General features: G+C 45.1%; 1 pseudogene; it reads left to right on the top strand.

Annotated features, from left to right (window-relative positions):
- LOC112896915 overlaps nucleotides 1-19394 on the top strand; it is a 37003-nt pseudogene extending 17609 nt beyond the window's left edge.
- The last annotated feature ends 6655 nt before the right edge of the window (nucleotides 19395-26049 follow it).

The raw sequence follows: 26049 nt of genomic DNA on the forward strand, positions 1-26049 counted from the left end.
CCCTGTTTTTCTTACAAATAAGTCCCTGGATCCTGTTTTAAGCGTAGTTTTCGCGTTTTAGCTCCGTTTTAGGTGTTCTTTATATCCACGCGATCGTTATAACGCGTAGAGTAGTTCTAGGCTAGTTTCATGTGCTGTTCTACTGTATTGGTATACTGTTTTCTTATAGTTGCTATTGTTTGCATGTGTGTGCATGTGTGGCCCATGTGTTGCTGTTACGATCGTGAGTAGACGTCGAGCCACCGGAGCAGTACCAGGAGCAGCCATCTTCCAAACAGTTCGAGCAGCAGCCGGGAGAGTACGAGGAAGGCAAGTATAACATGAATCTCCTATCACTTTTAAATACAATTTCATACTGCATTTAATTCTGTGCGCCTATAAGGATTTCCTAACCACCTTTATATCCTTTATATATATCCTTTGTGTTGCATTTTGGTTAGTTGTGCTAGGTTGCTGCGCTATAACAAATCTCGGTCCTTTGTAATTAATTTGATTAATGGTCTTATGCAACTTAATTCTGGAGCCGACCCTCTGTGCTGTGTGCTTGAGTGGTTTGTGCGTCCTTAAAAATATGTTTTTGTAGAAACATGGTTTAGGGGGCCAGCACGGTGCTTAGTGCTTGGTTGGCCACTCTCCATAAGGACCGGTTCATAGAGCGACAACCTGGGACAATCGCGCAACCACAAGACTGGAATGGGACGGTCTTGACTTACTAATTAGGTCATTTTGGTTCGGGGTAACTTACCTGCGTGGGCAAGAGGGGTGGTAAGCTTCAATGGTCCCTGCTCCTCCGGCTTGGTCTGTGCTGTGTCTTGTACCCCCGGAGGTGGGCCCCATCGTCGCTGATCTAGAATCCTTAGCGGTTACACCTTACCAACGTGATTCTTTGTAACGGTCTCGTAGTGTGCTTGCTAGCCATCTCACCTAAGGAAGTGTGATGAACAACTAGCGTAGCTCACGACTTGTGGGTAAAGTTGTGCAATCTCTCGAGAGTGTAAAACTGATATATCAGCTGTGCTCACAGTCATGAGCGGCCCAGATCCTCCGTCTGATTAGTGGGGTTATCAACCTTTGATTAGGGAGATTTCCCCGGGTGGTTTTGGTTTGGATGGTTCTCAGTAGTTCTTAATTAATATTGATTAATTCTTATGCAATTTGGGTTATGGTAACTCATCCACTTGTAGTAATTAGCTTTAATAAAATTGGCCAAGATTAAAAGCTAATGCAGTTGAGTCAGCTAACCTTAGAGCCTCATACTCGTGTTATACTTGTTGAGTACTAGTTTGTACTCACACTTGCCTCTCTACTCTTCTGTTCTATTTTGGATATCTTCGACTGCTGCTCAGTGCTCGGCAACGCGGAGGAGTACGTCAGCGGCTTCGACGACTTCTAGGCGTTTGTCTCCCAGTCGACGTCCCTGTGGCGCCCAGCTCTTCATGTATTCCTTTTACGCTTCCGCAACTCTTGAACCGATTCTTGATTCGGTTGTAATAAAATAATTCATTCATGATTCATTTACGATTTATATTAATGTTATTCCTGACATGTGTTGTGATATCTTGATAATCTGTTGTATATATGCGTGACTTGATCCTGGCGCATATATGATTGCTCGATTTATGTTCTTATAAATCGGGTGTGACACCTTGCCACGCCGCCTCGGGCCCGCACGCCAAGGCACCCTCGCGGCCACCCTATAAGTACCGCCTGTGCCCTAGGGTTTTTCCCCTCAAGCCACAGCCGCCGTAGCCTAAACCCTAACCGCCCGAGAAGCTCGCTACGCCGCCGCCACCGCTATGCCTTGGCTGCCCGCCGCGCCGTCATTCCACCGCTCCTTCATGTGGCAGAACCAACCCGAATTACACCGGCTCAAGTACGCGAGTCCACTCTTGAGGGCTCCAACATGCTTTAAACGGTATAATCCTTTGGTCTATCAGGTAATGTCCCGATAAACCACAGAATGCAGGATCAAACAAGGTACCCCGCACGAAGGCGAGTCCAGAGATACAAATGCCATTACATTTTACATCACAGGCAGATATATTACATGAGTATCCAAACGTGACATAAACTTTCCCAACTGAGGGAATTTATTACAAAACAACCATAAGTTTCAAGTCATGCAGCGGAGTTTAAAGCACGGGAACTGTACACGTCGTCCAGGCAGACATCATGCTAGCCCAAGCATGACATCAATCGGAGGGGTCTGCATTGGCCGGGGACGGGTCCCACTCCACGGACCAACCATCAGGCAGAGGGTAGGGCCACGGTACAGGTAGAACTGAGTCATCAGAAAGATTACCTGAACAAAGTTACAAGGCAAGACTGAGTATTCTAATACTCAGCAAGGCTTACCCCGGTTATGGTATACTTAGCCATGTAACTAGACATTATGAGGGCTTGCTCTGGTTCTGGATTTAGTTTTTAGCTGAAAGCAACTAAGAGTAAATCCTTAATTGTGAATTTTAGCTTCCAGTTTCTAGTTGGTTATCCATTCTAAATAAGCACCTATAATTAAGCAAGCATGGTATAATCTTTGGTCAGGCATCATCTTTGATAATTATAATATTGCTCTTGTTACTCTATGTGACAAAGGGATCAAGCAGTCTCAATCTCCGCGAGAAACAGACGATTCCGAATCGAATTTCAACCTTGCAAGGATAAACCTAACTCACACGCTTGGAACACCAAAGGGTCGTTCCGAAGCAACCATTTGCCTTTCATTCCGACTCGTGGATCAGGTCCACCACAAGCGACTACAGGACCATACGCACTTCCAAAGTGCAGGTCGTACGCCTGTAGCGCGACTACATGTCCGTACTCCTGGTTGCCCAGCAACACGTATTCCCACACGTCTATTCGAGTAACAGGAAGATCCAAAATACGAGTGGTGGGAGGTATGTACACTCCTCGGGCCAATTGGCTACTAGGCTTGCCGCTTACCCAAAACTCACAGCATGTGGTTAGTACTTTCAAACGCTTAACCCCGATCACCACACACTGCGACCTTATCAAAATTCAACAACACAGACGGGGTATCATCTCAACCATGATACCTCACAAAACTCCCGTCCGTCATCCTTATAGTGACTACAGGTATGTAAACATTACAACTCCTATAAAGCTCGCGAGTGACAGGCAATCACTCGACTTCTACCGGTCCTATTAGCATAGCAGCTATTCGGACTCAAGTTCTAGTGTTCAGTACATCGGTTCCTGGAATTATGCAACTAGGGTTCCAAGCAATTCCTAAGAACTTAATGCATAGAATTACACAAATAGATATAGATTGCAGTGTATTTAAAATAGTGGGTTATGTCCGGGGCTTGCCTTCTTGTGTAGGGTTGGGGGCAGTAGTGTCAAGGTTTTCCGAACTTTGGTTCGGAGCTTCAGTTAGACCTTCGACGGTGTTCTCGGGGTCTTCAGGAACTTCTACGGCTTGATCCGAGATTAGCTCGTAGTCACCGTCGGTGAGAGTAGTCGGGTCTACATGATATGCAAGGATATAACATTAAGGAATGCATACTCTTTTACTTTATTTCACGATAGGTTGCAATCCAAAAAGGCTAACACTTCAAGAACTCATGGCACAAAAAGGGATCCTAGCTTTGAATCATCATTTATATTCAACTTATGGCTATAGCATTAAATTTACTGAAAACAGGAATTAAAATATTTTAAATTTAGATTTAAATTCAAATTTGAATTCAAACCTTAGGTAAATAAAATTATAAAGTTTTGAAAATTTAAACCTAGATTAATTGCATACTCAATAGATTATGACAAAGAGATCTAATTAAATAAGCTTTAGTGGATAAGCTTAGCTAATCCTATGATTAAATAAATTGAATTGTCCAGAATAAAAGAATTCAAGTTAGAAAACAAAATTGGGTTTGAAAATTCTACATTAGCTTATACATAATCTGTAGAAATTGTATACCAAAAATCATAAGTAGCAAGGTTGTTATGTAGAACCTATGTGTGCTAAACTCTTTCACCTTGGATTTAAATATATTCAAAAATACTTAGTTTCTAACTAAACTCATTTAATTAAAGTTGTAGGGTTTAAAATCTAGTTTCTAGCAAAATTAGTTTTGTAATTTTTGGATTTTCCTACAGTTTGTTATGAATTTTACAAAATAGCAGCAGCATCACATGAAATAACAGCAGACGGGGGGGGGGGGGGGGGTCTCGGTCTTTTTGCGCTCGGGCCCCTGGAAAAGGATTTCTATTTACAGATATGCCCCTGCCCGACCTTGACGACGGCCGGCCGATCGGTTCGAGTGCGTTCTCGCCGGCGGCGAGCTCTCCGGTGGGAAGGGGCAGACCAAGCACGACCCATGGGATCTAGGGAGTGGTTTGGAGGAGAGGGTGCTCGATGAACGGCGGTGGAGCACGGCCGGCGACGGAGAGGTGCGGCGGCCACGTTCGGGTCACCGGCGTTCCCGGCGAAGGGCCGGTGAACACGAGCAGGGGAGGCGCGCACGAGCACTAGCAGGCCATGGGGAAATGATTTGTGTACCTGGATGGGCTGGAGATCAAGTGGAGGAAGCTGTCGACGATGAGGTCGAGCTCGGGCGGCTCCGGTGAGCGGCGGCTCGGGGTGAGAGCAATTCCGGCGGAGGGAAGTCGGGGGCTGGGTTGGGTCAAGTCGAGGAGCTGGGGAAGAGGGTGGGGAAGCAGCTGTTCAAGTGAATTTGGGCGGGGTGGCGCGATTGGGGAGAATCCCGGTGAGGAACAGCGGCGGCGGCTCGGTGTCGCGAGGAGGAAGAAAGGGCAATGCAGCTGGAGGGAGAGGGAGTGTGGTCGGGTTTGTAGCAGCACCTGGTTTGCAGAAGAGAAGGAAAAGGAAAGAGAAAAGGGATGGTCACGGCTGCGCCCAGGACGGTGGGCGGCGAGGTGGCGGCCGGCGAGCGCTCGGGAGCACCGTGGCGCGCGTAAGGCGAGACAGCAGGGCTCGGCTAGAGCGGCAGGTAGGGGTAGGGTGACGCGTGGGGAGAGGGCAGGCAGGAGATGAATGGCGGCGAGGGCAGGGCAGCGGCCAGGGGGGAGGTTCTGCACTGGCGGCAGAGCGGGAAGTAGAGGAGCAGAGGGTGTTCAGAGATAGAAGAAGAGGGGAAAGTCCAAGGACTGGTTTGGAAAACTTAGAAAGTTCAAGGGTCTCTCAGTAAACTAAAAATTCTCACTGATCTAAAGATCAAATGAGCAAAAGTCCAAAATGAAAGTTGTAGAGTTTTTCAAGCTCTATAAACTTGCTTTAGGACTCAAATTCAAAAACTCAAATTTTACAACATTACATGTTGAATTTTGAGCAAGGTAGAATTTAAATTACCCCTGTCCTTACCAAACGAGGTTTTGATCAAATTTTTGATATATTTGCAAATATTCATGAAATGTTATGATGACTAGTACTTTTACAAGTAGACCCTCTAGTAAACATGAATGTTACTTTTATTCTACAGTTATTTTGCATAAAAGACCCTATGGCTTATGTTTATTTACAACTAGGCCCTTACTCTTACTTAAGGGCTTTTTTTCCTTATAATACCATAATTTTAACACCTAATATTATATTTCTCCTAGGTTTCAAGGCTACCTTCCAATCCACCCATCATACACTTAAAGTCCTATATTGTATAGAAATTACAAATACACCCCTAGCCCTTTGTACTACGCATACCAAACATGCCTATTTCACACTAGAGTTTAGAGTCTATATCCCTTATTACCTGGATGTCACAGCCTTCCCCCCTAAAAAGAATCTCGTCCCGATATTCGGAAGCGGAAGAAGATTGGATGATTAGATTTGGAAATTGGTTGAAAGAAAAGTTGGGAAATTCTATTGAAGATAGGATTCTGTTTCCCAAGTTGCTTCCTCTTCGGTATGATGATCCCATAAGATCTTGTACATTTTGATCTTCTTCCTTCTTGTGACCCTTTCCTTGGTATCTAAGATTTTGATGGGTTGTTCAATATAGGATAGATCAGGTCCGATCTCAATAGCTCGGGTTTCCACAATCTCCGTGGGTATCTTGATACACTTCTTAAGTTGAGAGACATGGAAAACATCATGAATAGCAGCCATTTGAGGTGGAAGGAGAAGTTTGTAAGCCACTGGGCCACAAATTTCAAGGATTTTGAAGGGTCCGATATATCGGGGTGCTAGTTTTCCTTTTATGCCGAAACGCTGAACACCTTTGGTAGGAGATACTCGGAGATATACAAAATCTCCTACTTGGAACTGCAGAGGTTTCCTTCTTTGGTCTGCATAACTCTTTTGTCTAGACTGGGCTGTCTTAAGGTTAGTTTGAATAATTTTGACCTTATCCTCGGCTTCGACAACTAGATCTGGTCCAAAGATTTTGCGTTCTCCGATCTCAGACCAACTCAAAGGGGTTCGACATCTGCGACCGTATAACGCTTCAAAAGGTGCCATTTGAAGACTAGATTGATAGCTGTTATTGTAAGAGAATTCAGCTAAGGCAAGACATTTGTCCCAACTCGTACCATAGTGAATAACACAAGCTCGGAGCATGTCTTCAAGGATTTGATTAACTCGCTCGGTTTGCCCATCCGTTTGGGGATGGTACGCAGAACTTCGAATCAGTTTAGTTCTAAGAGCATACTGTAATTGTTCCCAGAAGCGTGCAATGAATGGTGCTCCCCAATCAGAGATAATGGTCTTAGGAACACTGTGTAACCGAATAATTTGATCAAGATAGACTTCGGCATATTTCTTGGTGGAGTAAGTGGTATGTACGGGAAGAAAATGAGCTGTTTTTGTGAGTCTATCAATGATTACCCATATGGAGTCATATTATTGAGATGTATTAGGAAGACCAATAATGAAATCCATATTAATGTCTTCCCACTTCCACGACGGAATGGGTAATGGCTGAAGTGTACCAGATGCCTTGAGATGACTGGCTTTGACTTTCTGACATGTATCACACTCAGATATGTTCTTAGCAATTTCTCTTTTCATTCTGGTCCACAAAAAATGCTGTCGTAGATCTTGATACATTTTGGTGCTACCAGGATGAATAGAGAATTTAGATAAATGTGCTTCATCAAGGATTTGTCGTCGAAGTTGATGATCTTTTGGTACAACGATGCGATTGTTGAACCATAAGACTCCTTGATGATCAATGTGAAAACACTTGTATTTAGCTTCTCCCCGAGATAGTTTGGTTTAATAATTTTGATACCCTTATCATGGAGTTGTTACATGATGATTTTATCTCGAAGGGTATTCTCGATAGATAAAAGATTCAGACTGCCTTGAGGAATAATTTCTAGATTGAGTTTTCTCATCTGATTACAGAGAGTGTCACCGAAAGCTGCTATGGATAAGCAATGACAATGTGCCTTGCGGCTAAGTGCATCCGCAACCACATTGGCTTTACCAGGTTGGTAGTATACCTCAAGGTCATAGTCCTTAATTAGTTCTAACCATCGCCTTTGCCTCATATTCAAATCCGCTTGGGTAAAGATATATTTGAGGCTCTTATGGTCAGTGTAAATGTTACACTTAGCACCCATAAGATGATGTCTCCAGATTTTAAGAGCATGAACAACTGCTGCCAATTCCAGATCATGAGTTGGATAGTTTTGCTCATGGTTCCAGAGCGCTCTGGATGCATAAGCAATGACTCGGTCGTTTTGCATTAGAATGCAACCAAGACCAGTCCCGGAAGCATCACAGTAGACATCAAAAGGCTGAGTATTATCTGGCTGAGCTAACACGGGAGCGGTTGTTAGAAGCTTTCTCAAGGTATGGAATGCTTCATCACACTTATCGTCCCATCGATATTTAACTTCTTTCTTAAGCAGCTCAGTCATAGGTTTAGCTATCTTGGAGAAATCTGGAATGAATCGGCGATAATATCCCACCAATCCAAGGAAACTTCAAATTTGATGGACTGAAGTTGGAGGCTTCCAATCCATAACTTCCTGAACTTTAGTTGGGTCAACTGATATGCCTTCATTAGAGATAGTGTGTCCCAAAAATTTCACACTATCCAGCCAAAATTCACATTTTGAGAATTTGGCGTAAAGACGATGATCACATAATCATTGAAGAATGATACATATATGATTGGCATGGTCTTCGTCAGTCTTAGAGTATATTAGAATATCGTCGATGAAAACCACGACGAATTTATCAAGTTCCGGCATAAAGACTGAATTCATGAGATACATGAAATATGCCGGGGCGTTAGTAAGCCCAAATGACATAACCAGGTATTCATATAACCCGTATCTGGTCGAAAAAGCCATCTTTGGAATGTCACAAGGCTTGATTTTGATCTGATGATAGCTAGAGCGTAAGTCAATTTTAGAGAAAATCTTAGCTCCAGCTAGTTGATCAAACAAAATATCAACGCGGGGAAGAGGATACTTATCTTGATAGTAACCGCATTAAGTGGACGATAATCAACACATAACCTTAGGCTATTGTCCTTTTTCTTAACGAAGAGAGCGGGACAACCCCAAGGTGAAGCACTTGGGCGTATGAAACCTTTATCAAGAAGATCTTGAAGTTGGATTTTTAACTCGGCCAACTCATTTGGAGGCATGCAATATGGCCTCTTAGCAATAGGAGCAGTGCCAGGTTGAAGTTCAATAATGAACTCGATGTCCCTATCTGGTGGCATTCCAAGCAAATCATCTGGAAAGACATCAGGTGTGGCAGAACCAACCTGAATTATACTGGCTCAAGTACGTGAGTCCATTCCTGAGGGCTCCAACATGCTTCAAACGGTATAATCCCTTGGCCTGTCGGGTAACGTCCCGATAAACCACCGATACACAGGATCAAATAAGGTTACCTCACATGAAGGTGAGTCCAGAGATACAGTCACCATCATATTTTACATCAAAGGGAATTACATTACAAGAGGTTATAAAAGTAGTACGAAGTTTCAAACTTAGAGAAAACATTACAAACTGTTTAAGTTATGATTTTTAGCAGCGGGAAACATACGTGACGATTCACAACACGTCGTCCTGATGGATGTCATGTTAAGTCTTGACACGACATCACTCGAGATCACCAATGTTGGCCGGGGACGGATCACAATCCACGGACCAACCTTCTGGAAGAGCACAAGGCCAAGACAGGGGAAGAGTAGGGTCTTCAAAAACTTTACCTGAAAACATGTAACTAGCAAGACTGAGTATACTAATACTCAGCAAGGCTTACCCGGGATTGGGTATACTTTAGCCCATAACTAGACTCATGAAGGCATTGTAAAGGTTCTGGGTTTATTTTCAGCTGAAAAGCAACTAAGAGTATAACTCACTTTCAAGTTTTGGCTTTCAGATTCTAGCTTGATTAGCCATTCTAGGTAAGCACCTATACTAATCAAGCAAGATAGATATTATCATCCATCAAGATTATTTCATCAACAATTACACTTTTTACTCTATGTGGTAAAAGGGATAAGCAGTCTCATTCATCGTGAGAGGCGGATGATTCCTGAATCGAAATTCAACCTTGCAAGGTAAACCTAACTCACACGCTTGGAACACCAAAGGGTCGTTCCGAAGCAACCGTTTGCCTTTCATTCCGACTCGTGGATCAGAGCCACCACAAGCGACTGTAGGACCATACGCACTTCCAAAGTGCAGGACGTACGTCTGTAGCGCGACTGGTTGCCCTTGCAACATGTATTCCCACACATCGAACTTAAGTAACCAGAAGAAGCAAGATGAGTGGTGGGAGGTATGTCCACTCCTCGCGCCGATTGGCTACTAGGCTTACCGCTTACCATATTTCACGGCATGTGGCTAGTACTTTCAAACGCTTAGCCACCACTACCACACATATCGACCTTATCAACTTTTAATGAAACAGACAGGGTAAACTTCCAGGTCATGATACAGCACATGACCCTGTCCGTCATCCTTATAGTGGTTGCAGAATTGTAAACAAGCAACTCCTATATCGCGCGAGTGACAGGAAATCACCCGACTTCTACCGGCCTTATTAGCGGAGCATCTATCCGATAAGGACTCAGGAGCATTACATTGGATTCCTAGTATCCATGCATCTAGGGTTTCATTACAACTCCTAGACTTAATGCATAAGTATAGATAGATAGACATAGATTGCAGTGTAAATAAAGTAGTGGGTTATGTTCGGGGCTTGCCTTTACTGGTGGGGCTGAAGTTAGAGATGTCAATATCTTTCGAACTTTGGTTCGGGGCTTCAGTTAATCCCTTGGTGACATTCACTTGGTCTTCAGGAACATCCTCCGCAGACTCCTGGGAGATCTCGTAGGTACCGTTTGTGGAAGTAGCTGTATCTACATGCAATGCAATATTACATTCAAAGTGTATATATATAACTATCTTACTTCACAATAAAGTTACAATCTAGCACTCATCTAACATACTACTCACACAACAACCAGAAAGATCTGAATTAAATTTAGATAGAGCTTTAGGGGGAACAACTAATTAGAATCAGCTACTTGTTGAGGGTTACAACAGAGTCGATTGGAAACAACGGGGGTTTAGCTGATTGATGTGCTTAGGTCGTGCCTAACAGAGGCGTGTCTATTGTGCGATCTTACTGATCTAGGGTTGTGTACTTTGGTCTGGGTAGCCGATTGATAAGTGTATCGGGTTCCTAACTGATCGATGAAAGCATCGATTACTTTAGCAGAGGGATGATTCCTGAAGCAGCTATCTTAACTGAGATGTATTTAAGTGTTATCCCAAGTAACTAGGTGTAGTTGTGTCAGTTCGATTATGTCAGCACAACAATTGAGTGATGTACAGCCGATTGGAGTCTGGTTGAGAGTATGTGACTGATAGGCATATAGCCGATTTCTCAGTCGATAAATCGGCTGATAGAAGTGTGTGGATAAGGATGGGAAAACTAAGATTGATCGGCCATATTAGATTGATATGAAAGACAACTAGAATCAGCTTGGATCGGCCGATAGCAAGAATCTTGAGATTGTGTGTGCACCTCAGATTGATCGGCTATGTGGCAGCCGATGTAGGACAGAACAACAGAATTGTATCGGCAGTAGCCGATACTAGAAAGATATCAACCGTATCAGCTAACCAGCCGATGGTAGCAACATATCAAAAGAAATGCATCGGCTGATAGCTGTTACACAGAAACATCATAGACTCAAAGAAAATGGATGTTTAGCGGCTGAGCCGATAGTTGACGTTGAAGCATAGCTGCGAAGATGTATTAGCTAAGCAGCAGATACACATGAACTAACAAAGATCCCTATATGAAAAGGACCTTAAGGAAACGGCAATCAAGACAAGGATAAAGTCTTGATGGCAGGGATATAAGCATTCGCATAAAAGGATTAACTAAATATCACACATTTCCATATAAGACATACATTCTATGATTACTTTTCAGTTATAACATATGCATACACATAAGGTACAAACAAAGTATTCATTTCCTAATATTTAACCTAGACCATAAATCAAAGACTTTCAGTTCACGACCACAACATAAAACTGTAGATTTTGACCTAAGGATTCAAACAAAACTGGTTTTGCATTTTTAGGAACTTCTTACGAAATTCTATGAAATGTAGGAGTTCACGGATTTGAAATAAAGAAGACCCTAGAGATTTTACAGAAAACACCCTAGAACTTTCTAAAACAAAGCAATTAAGTCCTTGGTCAGGGAAAACAAGAACAGGAAGATAACGATGATATTTCGGCAAAGGAATCGCCGGCATTAGGAAGATTCAGTGGATTAGGGCAAACTTTGAGGTAGACTTGGTTGTGGAGGAGAACTGGCGGAAAGTGAATTTCCACGGTGAACAGGATCGACGATGAGAAGTGCTCGACGGTGACGAGGTTCCGTGGGTGACGAAGAAGTTTGCCGGGGATTGTAGTGGGTAGAGAATGGCCGGAGAGGTAATCCCCGCGGTGATTTGTGGTGATGGCGGTTGGTTGAGCGATCAACGAGGGTAGGAACTGCTGGACGTCGTGGACCCCTAGGACAAGACGGTAGAGCCGGATCGGTTCGCTATGTCAACTCCTTTGCGAACCTCAGGGTTTTCCTGCTCACGGGTTGAACTTCCTCTGCCCACGCACATGCGATGCCAAAGCATGGCCGACCGAACACCTCTGCTCGCACAGGTTGAAACCCTCCTTGACCTGACTGCTCCGGTGCATGCGCTGTCGGCATACTTGCGTAACCATTCGCAAGGCCGCTGCTCCCGTTCTGCTTCCACACCATCGGCCTCCAACTTACTTGCGCGTGATCTGTTGCTTTGCATACGCACGCGCTTGCAGAAACGAGCCGAGTCGACCACCGGTAGAATACTCTCGCTCGCATCCGCGGACGTGCTAGTCCAAATTCGTTCGGACCTTCGCCTTCGCTTCGCCACCTTTCCTCCGGCTCGCCGCGCCATAACCGCCCTTCCACTGCCTTCTCCTCGATGGCCTCCGACGTTTTCCACACGTGGCTCTACTGCCCCCTGGGCGGGTCCGCCCCGAATCGTCGCGCTGCAGCACCTCCCGCACCGCATGCGACCTTCCTGTACACCAATTCGGTCGCGGCGTCGCCGCCCTGCACATCGTCGCTCTGCATAGCTCCTCCTCCTTCTTCTGTTGCCGAACCCGCGCTTGCTCCGGCCTTGCCGCGTCGCTTCCGCGCACGCCCGAATCGCGTGCGTTCGTGGCCCGCGTCTCGTCTTGCTGCGGCCGCCCGTGCCAGACTATCACCAGGTACTCCACGCGCGGGGCCTTGCTGTCCTCGTGCTAGCCCACGCCAAACCACTACGCCAGAGCTCCCCCTGCACGTTCAGTCCTGCACACGCCTGTTCCCGCGTCGCGCGCGCTCGCTCCGAGCCGCAAACGCACGCCTGCACTGGCCCAACGCCCCGGCCCCGCTCTGCTCTCCGCCAGCGCCCGAGCTCCACGCCAGTGCCGCTCGCTAGTCGCCCAGCACCGCACCTGCACACGCTGCTGCTCTACCGCCCACGCTCCTGCGCCGCCACCAGCAGCTTGCTCCTACTTGCTTCCGCGCGTGCTCGCGCCCACGCGCCCGCTCCCACGCCTGCCGCGCGCACCGCCTGAGCCGCTCTGTGGAGCTTGTTGCACATTTGGCCTTGGGCCAGATTGCTGTTGTTGCTGTGAAGGTATGGGAGGTCTATACCTGCCTTGTTGTTGGGGCGGCCTAAAAACCAATCTGCCAAACGGGGCATTCCTCCGTGGTGCTCTAATCTGGGTGTTAGGAACAACCCGATACCTCGGTGATTGAGCACTTGAGGGTCCAGTAGGAGTCTTCCTTTTCTTTTCAGCATGATGTGCCATGATACAATCCTCCTGGGTTAAGGCCATATTAACCAGCTCGCTAAAATTATTAGCCCTAACAAGATTCAGGCGCTCCTTGAGCTTGGTATTAAGGCCATGACGAAAACGATCTTGTTTCTTGGCATCATTATCTGCATGATAACCTGCATATTGGCATAGATGATTAAAAGTCTGTGCAAACTGCAATACCGTATTGGAACCCTGGGTAAGTGCCAAGAACTCGTTCAACTTCCGTTCTAGCAATCCTTCGGGAATATAATGTGCCCTGAAGGCAGTCCGGAACTCATCCCAGGAGATGACATGCCCCGCAGGCTGCATGGCGTAGAAATTATCCCACCATATACGGGCAGTACCGCGAAGTTACTGGGCAGCAAAAGAAGCTTTACTTGAGTCCGCACAAGGTATAGTCAAGAGGGCGAACTTTGATTCAATGATATGAAGCCAGGCATCAGCATCCAAAGGTTCTTCAGCCTTACTGAAGAACGGGGTTTCAGTGCTAAGGAAGTCCTGATAGCTGGCCACTGGAGGGGGAAGGTCATCACGACCTCCTCGGAACTGTTGACGCTGCTGGTTCTGTTGTGCTTGTACCAGCAGATTGAGAAGTTCCATTTGCCATGCCATCACCTCGGCTAGATTGGGAGGTGGCGGGGGCGGTTGTTGAGAACCACTGGCTTGTTCTGCCCGGAAGCCTTCCGGGGTTCCACGCGTGGCTCCCACCATTTGAAATAAAGGAGACATCCATTACTAATTATATAACCTTACTCCCAAATTCAGAAGATACAGTATTCATATAAACAATGCACATATTCCATTCAGTCATCTCATTTCAGAACATCAAGATAAGGATCAAGGAAATAAAACACGAAGCTTATATTACAACATGGATGATGATGGTTCCTCACATTACACAACCATAGGACCCATATACCGGCCATCTATATTACAACAAATGGCGCAAGGTCTAAGAAAACTACATATTAACTAAAGCATCTCACTCCTCACATATTACAACTTGAAAGAAGTCGATGATTTAACAACTAGAAATCGTCGAAGTTGCCTACGGAAGACTGACTGCCAAAAGAAGAATAGTGGGGACTAAGAACGGGATCCCCATGCTCAGAATCAAGTTCGGAGACTCCCTCAATCTCCTCTGGATCTTCTTCTTCGGCTTCAGGTACTGCAGGTGCAACTGGAGGTATCGGTGGCTGCTGCAGTTCTTCAAGTTGAGCCTAAGAGTCATCAGCCGCAAGGATCAGATCATGAATTTGTTCCTGAAGGAACTCTATGATGGTGTTGCGCTGAGTAATTATATGATCATTCTCATTGACCTGATCTTCTCGGTGAAGGATGGTTTCATCCCGTGCTGCGATAATCTCATCGTTCTGAGTCACCAGAGCTCGAAGCTGATCAACTTGAGTATTTTGTCTATCAGCCTCTCTATAGTGACTTCATGCAGTATTAATCAACCGACCCATTTCACCACGTAGGAGCAGTTGATAGTGATACTGTACATTCATAAACCGCATCATTCCTTGAAGTGCTTCTTCCGGTGGACCTTCCAATCTATGACTCTCAGGGACGATTCTGAGATTCCATTCTGGCTCATTGGGACTTGTCGTTGAAAATAACCCAATGGGTTGTCCTGCAACTTCTTTCGGGTGCTGATTACAGAAATGATAAATTGCTTCTAATGCTGCTCCTTCAATAGTATCAATTATTCGATAACCCATCATGTTGATTTCAATGGGTTGCCATTGCGAGCGAAAAGGATGCTGAGGAATGGTCATTCTGACTTGAGCTCTGTGAACTCCTTCCAGATACTCAACAGCATCATATTGGGGAGGTTCCGTATAGTGGAATGACTGTAAGGATTCACAGAGTAAACGAGGGAAACCCTCCCAGTGCAGGGCATTGGTATGGAGATGTCCTTCCGGATCCCAAAAGACATTAGAAGGGGCTGCCATCTGCAACAAGAATGCAAATGGTGAGATATGTTTACCTTGCTAGGAAGTCACAAGGTAAATGGAACAAGATGACTGATTTTGACAACAGCAAGATCTAAAACCCGAAAGAAAACTTAAGGTTCTTGACCAAAACTACCTCAGGAACCCCATTAACTCATATTAAGGATAAACAACATACTACTCATCCTTATCAAACTTAAACATACCTTGCATTCTTTTGTTGTCAAGGAATTATGCATGCACGTACTATTCATTCTCTCAACCAAAAACAATTGCCGAATATCTTTGGACTTACGCAATTAGTTTTGATGGCATAACACATACGTCTCTCCCTAATAACTAGCCGATAACTCCTACTCGTCCTAACCTCTTAATCATGGTTAGTATACCTGCAAGAGATCACAATATATATATCCAATGAACCTTTCATGCCAGCATGTCATGAAAGCGTCCCCAATCATTACTGTTCACTATAGAAACAGCATCTGTACCATTACCGCCGTACAGACAACGTTAACATACGTCATTAATAACGTATTCACAGGGGGTACCGCAAAATGCGGGGGTATGAACAGCGATCGCCATACCCTGCGCCGAACCATATACTCCCAATATAATCAACCGAGGTTGGTATATTGGCAGCATCTCAAGTAGGCCACTGCTTGAGAAACAGCGTTCGGTTCGCATCACCGACGGGAAGGCCAAGCTCCCTCAGTTGGCTAAGGATCCTTACCTCCTTACCTCACCATCGAAGACGTCGTTACAAGAAGTAAAGTTGGATTGTGCATGAATTTAAGTTTTAACAGAAAAGTAATGCTGGTGGTTAGAGTTATATATATATATCATAGCCACCTCTAATTCCCTTAAATATCCCCCTAGGGCTTTACGTACTAAGCACAAGCCTTAACGAAACCAACGCGGTTTTACACAATACTTGGTTGATCGAATTTTATACTAAAAGTATTTTGAAGGCGTTTCATATCTCCAGTGTACAGTTGTTAGCTCTGATACCAGCTGTGGCAGAACCAACCCGAATTACACCGGCTCAAGTACGCGAGTCCACTCTTGAGGGCTCCAACGTGCTTCAAACGGTATAATCCTTTGGTCTGTCGGGTAATGTCCCGATAAACCACCGAATGCAGGATCAAACAAGGTACCCCCCACGAAGGCGAGTCCAGAGATACAAATGCCATTACATTTTACATCACAGGCAGATATATTACATGAGTATCCAAACGTGACATAAACTTTCCCAACTGAGGGAATTTATTACAAAACAACCATAAGTTTCAAGTCATGCAGCGGAGTTTAAAGCACGGGAACTGTACACGTCGTCCATGCAGACATCATGCTAGCCCAAGCATGACATCATTCAGAGGGGTCTGCGTTGGCCGGGGACGGGTCCCACTCCACGGACCAACCATCAGGCAGAGGGTAGGGCCACGGTACAGGTAGAACTGAGTCATCAGAAGGATTACCTGAACAAAGTTACAAGGCAAGACTGAGTATTCTAATACTCAGCAAGGCTTACCCCGGTTATGGTATACTTAGCCATGTAACTAGACATTATGAGGGCTTGCTCTGGTTCTGGATTTAGTTTTTAGCTGAAAGCAACTAAGAGTAAATCCTTAATTATGACTTTTAGCTTCCAGTTTCTAGTTGATTATCCATTCTAAGTAAGCAGCTATAATTAAGCAAGCATGGTATAATCTTTGGTCAGGCATCATCTTTGATAATTATAATATTGCTCTTATTACTCTATATGACAAAGGGATCAAGCGCGAGAAACGGACGATTCCGAATCGAATTTCAGCCTTGCAAGGATAAACCTAAGAGAAAACCTTTCTTTCGATTGTGTCAACTTTTGAGGGAATGAACTTTGCTCCGTGACACTGTACATGTATGCATCGAGGAGCAGGTTGCTATGTTCTTGAATACAGTTGGACACAACCTAAAGAATAGGGTAGTTGGTACAAATTTCACTAGATCTGGTGAAACAGTTAGTCGATATTTTGGATTAGTTCTTCATGCCATAGGCCAGATAAGCAGTGAGCTTATTCAACCACCTTCATTGGAGACCCCAGCTAAAATTGCAGGAAACCCAAGATGGGATCCATACTTTAAGGTATGATAAATAAAAAAAAAGCTTAGTCCTATACAGTCACATTCTTTAGTTTCTGATTTTTATTTTCTTTTATGGATTACAAGGATTGTATCGGTGCTATTGATGGAACACATATAAGAGCATCTGTTAGTAAGTCTATGGAGGCATCTTTTCGTGGTAGGAAGCCATTTCCTATACAAAATGTGATGGCGGCTGTAGATTTTGATTTAAAATTCACCTATGTGTTGGCTGGTTGGGAGGGGACAGCACATGATGCTGTGGTTTTAGCAGATGCGCTAGAGCGTGAGAATGGCTTACGAGTCCCCGAAGGTAATACAATTGTTTTGTACATGTAGTTTTTTATTGTACCACATTAATATAATAATTATTTTGATAATATCTTAGGAAAATTCTACCTAGTTGATGCTGGATATGGAGCCAAACCTGGATTCATGCCACTGTTCCGTGGTGTACGATATCACTTGAATGAGTTTGGGGCTAATCCTGTGCAAAATGCAGAGGAATTATTCAATCATAGACACTCTTCTTTGCGTGTGACCGTTGAACGTGCCTTTGGATCACTCAAGAGGAGGTTCAAATTCTTGACGATGCAATCCCCTACTTCCCCTTCCCTATCCAAGTGGATATTGTCGTAGCCTGTTGCATCCTACATAATTGGGTTCTTTCTCAAGGAACAGACCGATTTATTCAACCTGAAAATAACTGGCCACCAAATCCTCGAAGAACACCTAGCCAACACGCACAGGACCATAGATTCATGGTTGAGAAGAGGCGATTGATTGCTGAAACAATGTGGGCAGATCGCCAAAACTATTATGCTCATCAAGTGTAACAAGGAACTATGTTCTCAGATAATGTATCAGCTTTTTGTGTTTTGTTATCTGAAATTAATATGCCTTTATGTAATATGAACAATTGTGATGTTTTGTAATGAATAAATTTTTGTTGGGTGAACTATGTTCATTTCTTTTGCTACTTGGTTATGAATGTATATCTTGCTTTGTTATGTTGTAGATGGATATGGAACAACAAGGGGACAACATGGTTGCAAATGGTGGAGGTGTTGTTCAGTGGCCAAGTGCCATGTCAAGTTTCATGCTTACCTACTTATCTCAGCTTGTAGCCAGTGGCACTAAAACTTCTACAGGCTTTAAGCAAGTTCATCTTAATGCATGTGCAAAGGCTTTGAATGAGACTATGGGTACGCATTACACTGGTACTCATGTTGGTAACCATCTTAGAAAATGGAAAAGGATTTATGCAAAGATTGAGAAGCTAAAAAACTTGAGTGGAGCTCTTTGGGTTCAAGAAACTTGCACAATATCCCTTGAGAAAGAGCATTACATTGGTCATGTTCAGGTTAGTTTTCTTAACTATGATTCGTGTTACTTTGCTAAAATTCTTGCTGAATAAATTATTATCTTCTAGGACCACCGTGATGATGCCAAATACTTGAACACTCCAATTGAGCACTATCATGAGATGGCCACTATTTTTGGCAATAGTTTGGCTACTGGTGCATATGCTAAGGGAGCATATGATCCTCTTGCTACAGTGGTGACTGAAACAGAGAATGCACCAAAAGACACTGAAGATGGTGCGGCAACAGCTGAACAAGTAGGAGCAGATGATGCAACTACTGGGAATCGTATGGTACAAAACCACCAGCGCCAAAGAAACCTAAAGTGGCCAATCTTGAAGACCCAACCATGGCAATGGTGGCTATGTTAGGTGATAATCTTGGAAAACTTGCCACAGCCATAACAAATATGACGAAGATTGTCGCTTCAGATGATGATGACATTCCTGAGGGACTTTATGAAGATTTGATGAGTATTCCTGGATTTGAAGCTACACATCTGGATGACTATTATGCTCATTTGTGCAAACATCCACGTGAAGCAAGGCAGTTTTACAAGCTGCCGACACTGTCAAGTAAAATGATATGGGTGGCAAGGTACATCAAGATGTACCTTGCTGATGGTGGTCTGTAGGTGGTAGTGCAGTCTAATATATATTTTGCTAACCACAAAAACTATAATTATGGTGGTTAATGGCATGTAAGTCTAAGTGCTGGTACTTCTTATTAGAGTCTGTCAAGCTAGTATATATTTTGCTAACCACAAACAGTATAATTATGGTGGTTAATGGTATGTAAGTCTAAGTGCTGGTACTGCTACTATGGTGGTTAATGGCATGGAAGCATGAACTTGTGCTGGTGCATGCTACGATGATGCTGATCTAGTATTATATTTTGCAAACTTGTGCTGAAATGGAATTGTGTATTTGTGATGCTTGTTGTCAGAAAAAAAGGTAAAGTTACCACCCATAGGAAGAAGGTTACCATATCACAACTCATCCATCTAACCAAACAGAATCTTGTACCATCCCGTATCATTTCATCCAGTCAACCAAACAAAATCATAAATCATTTTATACAGGCTACCAAACAGTTAACTTGAACCATCTCATCCAGGATCAACCCATCAGCTGGACCATCCCATCCAGGATAGAGTTGATTCAAGCAACCAAACACTTTCTTAGTATACTCAGCCTTTCTAGTTTTATGTTTTTCAGGTAAAGTCTTTGAAGACCCTACTCTTCCCTTGCCTTGGCCCTGTGCTCTTCCAGATGGTTGGTCCGTGGATTGGTATCCGTTCCCGACCAACACTGAGGACACCGAGTGATGTCGTGCCTGGGCTTAACATGACATCCGTCTTGACGACGTATTGTAAATCATCACGTATGTTTTCCGCTGCCAAAAGCCAAAACTTCAACAGTTTGTACTGTTTTCTCTAAGTTTAAAATTTTGTACTACTTTTGGAAATTCCTGTAATGTAATTCCCTGTGATGTAAAATATGATGGTGACTGTATCTCTGGACTCACCTTCGTGTGAGGTAACCTTATTTGATCCTGTGTATCGGTGGTTTATCGGGACGTTACCCGACAGGCCAAGGGATTATACCGTTTGAAGCACGTTGGAGCCTCGGGAGTGGACTCGCGTACTTGAGCCGGTATAATTCAGGTGGGTTCTGCCACAGCTGGTATCAGAGCTATAAGGTTACCCTGGAGATACATTTTACCTTAAAAATGCTTTCAGTATAAAAGTTTGACCAACAAAATGTTTGGCAAAGCTGCGTTGGATTCGTTAAGGATTATGCTTAGTATGGAAAGCCCTAGGGTAATGCTTATGAGGGAAATAGAGGTGGCTATAGTATATATATATATATATATAACCCTAACTACCAGCATTACTTTTCTGTCAAAATTTAAATTCATGCACAACCCAACTTTACTTTCTGTAATGACATCTTCGATGAGGAGGTAAGGAGGTGAGGATCCTCAGCTAACTGGGGAGTTAGCCTTCCCGTCGGTGATGCGAACCGAACGCTGTTTCTCAAGCAGTGGCCTACTTGAGATGCTGTCGATGTACCAACCTCGGTTGACTACATTGGGAGTATATGGTCCGGCGCAGGGTATGGCGATCGTAGTTCATACCCCCGCATTTTTGCAGTACCCCCGTGAATACGTTGTTTCGATAACGTATGTTAACGTCGTCTGTACGGCGGTAATTGTACAGATGTTGTTTCTATAGTGAACAGTAATGTTTGAGGACGCTTTCATGACATGCTGGCATGAAAGGTTCGGTATCTATATTTTGTGTTTTCTGCAGGTATGCTAACCACGATTCGATAGGTTTTGAACGGTTAGGATTATCGACTAGCTATTATAGGGAGAGACGTATTTATATGATGCCACCGTACTTAACCACGTAAGACCAAGATTACTTGGCAGTTATTTTTGGTTGTGAGGACGTGTAGAACGTGCATGCATTCTGTCATCTTGGATTGATTTGATTGCCTGGTTTGTTACATTGTTGTACTAAAGTATGTTGCTTGTATCTGAATGCCTGCCTAGACTTGGTGATTTAGGAATCAATGAAATCTGCTAGGCTATCTTAGAGTTAAGAAAGTCTTTTGTGAATCAAGTGAGTTGGGTCCTGTTTGAACCCTATCACCGATCCTAGATTGACAGCCAACTCAAATCCTTGATTTTGCTTTAAATCCGTTTCGGCAGAACCATTGAACTTCTCTGGATAATTATCATTAAACCCTTCAATCCATCATTCCGTGATTCATCTATCCTCTCTGGATGTTGTATCTTATATTGTTGGCCATTCTGGTTACAACATCTGAGAGTTGCACCTTCAATTTTTGCTCAGATGATTTTGGATAAATTAAAAGGATTTATGACAATAATTACTTTTTGAATACAATTCTCTCGGCAAAAGTCATGCATCATAACATATACCATCTTTGGTCAGTGCATGGTGTTGCATCGTCATCGAAAATCCGTAGACTAACTAACGGATGTGCCTCCAGTACAACTTCGGGTTGTCTCGGTTTCCTAAATCTATCTTGTTGCTATCGGCACTACAGGGTTGTTATTCCTCTTTTGTGGTGGTGTTTAATCACATGACCATGATACCGTGTCGGAACCTAAGGCCTCAGGTGTGCTGCAGCCACATGATTGAGCCATTAGGGGCGCACTGGTGACTAGGTACATGTGACGTAACTCCACTGCAATCTCTGTCTATGCAACCTTACTAGTGTCCTAAATTTTGATCCTCGCTTAAGGATATAGAACTACCCAGGTGTTAGTTACGAGAGAATGGTTGCAGGGTGTGCGTCGTGTGCGTCATCAACTCATGAGGGTATGCATCATACTTCATGCATTTCATACGTGCATACATTGCGAGTATCATCATCCTTGCATCATGGTGTATGCATCATTTGGTCAGCATCATGGTAATTGCATTGTGTCATATGCACCATTTTGGTCATGCATGAAATCCTCCATTTTCATGTTGCATCATCATTGCAAACATACATTTCAATAGTGTATTACATTCATGATTATAAACCAAGCATCGCATTTTGAGTTGGAGCATTTTGTCATTATTCCTTGATTGCATCGATATAAATAGGCATGTTTTGCAATCAATATCATCTAAATCATTCAGATAATAAACTCTGAGAAGAAATGTTTCAAACATCACTTATCAGTCTCTTGTGCTATCTTTACTTGCTATCCACAAAGTTTTGTGATGAATGTCGCTGACATTTATCGTCCTTATGTTGTGATCTTAGCTCTATGAGAATTTGATCACCTTTCTCTCTTTTCTCTCGCCAAACTCATCCATGTACAATTTATCCATGCTCTCGCTATACTCATCTCAACATACTCCAACGGCTTCTATCGTCAACCACAAGTTTCTCCGGTGTGATTGCTTTTTGCCACTTCTGATAGGTGATTTGCTTCTCTTTCCTTAAAAGTCTTTCGTCCGAATCTCGGGACGAGATTCTTTTTAGGGGGGAAGGTTATGACAGTTCATGTATTTATAATGTAGGCAAATATTTTGTTAGTGCGAAGTATGTGTTTATTAGTATAACGCTTGTGTGTGTTATGTGAAGCTTTTGAAAATTTAAAGTGCAAGTAAAAAGGGGTATTTTGTAATTACAGAAAAACCTAGGGTTGTTTTTGCAAAAAGTATTTGGATACGGGTAATTTCAAAATAAGTGAAAGGTGGTTTTGTAAACATGCTTTTTTATTTTATCCCTTGTAAAAAAATATATATATATTTACTCAAAAAGTTGCATTGGAAATGCGTGTGTTGAAATATGTAAAAATTTTGGGTAAAGTGGTAAAAATAAGGGTGTTTATGTAATTTTATAAAAGTACAAGTCCTTTTATACAAGTATTTGATTTACAAAAGTAACTTTTAAGTTATTCAGGACTAAAGTGTAAAAAGTGCAAGTCATCATGACATGTCTATCCAACCATTATGACGAGTCTATCCCGTCATCATGACGTGTCATAAATGCTTGCATTTAGGTCCTGAATTTTATAAAGTTTCATTCTTTAGGACAAAAGCAATTCAAATCCGACTTTTATTCAAAAATTCACATGTAAAAACATAAGTTTTGAGTTTTTGAATTTGGGCCCTAAAGCAATGTTGTAGAGCTTGAAAAACTCTCCAACTTTCATTTTGGTCATTTCTTCATTTGGGTTTTAAATCAATGGGAAATTTTGTTTTTTACAGATAGGCCCTTATAGTTTTATGTATTTACGCATAGGTCCTTGGGGAAATCTGTTCATCCTACTCCTCTGTTTCTTTTCTCCCTGCCGTCTCCTTCTTTCCTTCCTCCACTGGCAGCCGCATCTCGTTTTCCCTACCTCCTTCTCTTTTCTCCATGCGACAGCAAATCAGGCAACCGAGCTGCACCAGTGCGGCACTGGGCGGCGGCCCAGGCGAGCGGGAGCTGGCACGCGGCTCCAGGCGCACGCGGACGTGGAGCGCGCGAGTGCTCGGGCGGCTGCGGCCGGGCTTGAGCGCGCGCAGGCGGTAGCGCCAGAGCGAGGGGGGCCCGAGCGGCGAGCGGAGGCGCTGCGCTAGGCGGGCCCAGGCGGGGCGCGCGGGCTCGGGTGGCGCGCGAGCGCGCGGCAGCAGGTGCTGGCGGCGGCTGGCGCAGGCCCAGGCGCGCGGGCATTGGGGCGAGCAGAGGCACGCCGGCGGCACGCGGACGCGCGGCCCAGGAGCGCGGAGGCTGGCGCGTGGGCGGAGAGCGGCTGGCGCAGGCGGGCCGCGGGAGCCAGAGGCGAGCCAGTGCGGGCAGTTGCGGTGCAGGCGCGCGCTGGGCGAGCAGGCCAGGCCAGGCCAGGTCAGGCGGAGGCGGACACCAGCGGCAGGCACAGGAGCGAAGCTCGGCTTGGACGGAGCTGGTTTGGGCAGAGCAAAACGCCGGCGGCGGGCTGGAGGAGGCATGCGCACAGGAGGAGAGGCACCAACCCAGGCGTAATGCGCGTGGGAGCAGACGCTCGGGCAGGCTGCAGGCATGGAGTGGGCCCGGGCGAGCGCGGGCGAGTGCGCGAGGAAGCCGAGCGCGTGGGAGCGGCGGCCCGAGTGAGCGCAAGAGGAGGCTGGTGCTGGTGAATTGTGTAGCGCGTACGCAGGGCGGCGCGAGCAGGCGACGTGCAGGACGCGTGCGAGCGCAGCAGGTGCAAGACCCGGGCGGAGGCGAGCAGCCCGGAGTGAGCAGTGGCGCGCGGAGTGGCCAGGCGCGCGGGTGAGGCAGCAGGCGTGCGCGGCGGCGGAACAGGAGCGGCTCGCGGGCGGTGCTGGAGCGAAGCGGCCTAGGCGCACGGGTGGAGTAACAGCAGCACGAACAGGCACACGTGAGCGGGCAAGCGTAGGACTGGAGCGGTTCGTGAGCAACGCCGAGCGGGTGGCGCAAGCGTGCGCGCGGTGATGCGTGAAAGCTGGCGGTGTGTGCAAGTGTTGGGCGGCCGGAGCAGAGCGGGCCCATGGGTGCGAACAGGCGATGCTGGAGTGCAACGTGCCAAGCAATGGCACGCGCAGGAGGAGTAGCGGTGGAAAGCTGTTGCGCGAGATGCAGGAACGCGGTAGCCGTATCAAGGGCGCAGCCAAGGTGTTCGACGAAATGCTAACCGCGGGAGAAGCGAAGCTGAGCCTGCGAAGTGGGAGCGGGTCAAGGATGCGCGCGGCTCGGACATATGCAGATGCGGCGCGACAAGGCCGAGCCAACGCAGGTCCAGCAGATGTGGAAGAAGAGGAGCAGCAGCACGAGGTAGTCGAGGCGGAAACAGCGACGCGGATTGGATAGCAGCTGGTCCGCAAATAGCATGACGTCCAGGGTTTCTTTCCAGGGTTTGACCACGTTGAGTGCTCAGCGTGGGGCGGCGGAGGCCACTGATAGTGATGCGGCTACGAATTTGACGAGGCGAGTCGGAAGGAGGAGTTGTGGAGCGAAGGCGGCAGTTAGGCGTGACGAGCTCGGAGGAGCCTCGATGCAACCAAGCACGGCAGTCCTGCAGGGAGCTGCGCGGGTGTGCCGACCATGTCTCAGCGGCACACGCGCATGGGCAGTGAAGGCTTAACCCGTGAGCAAGAGGACCTTGAGGTTCGCGGAGGATTTGGCATAGCGAACCAATCCGGCTCAGTTGTCTTGTCCCAGGGTCCACGACCTCCAACAGTTCTTATCCCTCGTGGCTCGCTCAACCGCTATCACCCCGAGTCACCACGAGGGCTACTCCTTCGGCAATCTTCCACCCACAAGAACTATTCCCGGCAAACTTCTTCGTCAACCACGGAATCTCGTCATCGTCAACTTTATCTTATCGCCGATCCTGTTCATCGCGGGAATTCACTTTCCGCGTGTTCTCCTTCATAACCAAGGCTACCCCAAGGTTTGCCCTATTTTACGAAATCTTCTTAATGCCGGCGATTCCTTTGCCGGAATATCGTTGTTATCTTTCCGTTCTTTGTTTTCCCCGATCAGGGACTTGACTGCTATGTTTTAAAAAGTTCTAGGGTGTTTTCTATAAGATTTCCAGAACTTTCGTTATTTCAAACCAATGAACTTCTACATTACATAGAAATTTGTAAGAAGTTCATAAAAATGCAAAATCAGTTTTATTTGAACCTTTAGATTAAAATCTACAAGTTTTATGTTGTACTCTTGAATTGAAAATCTTGATTTGTGATCTAGGTTAAATATTAGGAAATGAATGCTTTATTTGTGTCTTTTGTGATATGCATGTGTTGTAGCTGAGTATAGATTATAAGA

Source organism: Panicum hallii, chromosome 1, assembly GCF_002211085.1.
Source record: "Panicum hallii strain FIL2 chromosome 1, PHallii_v3.1, whole genome shotgun sequence".
NCBI classification, from domain to species: Eukaryota; Viridiplantae; Streptophyta; class Magnoliopsida; order Poales; family Poaceae; genus Panicum; species Panicum hallii.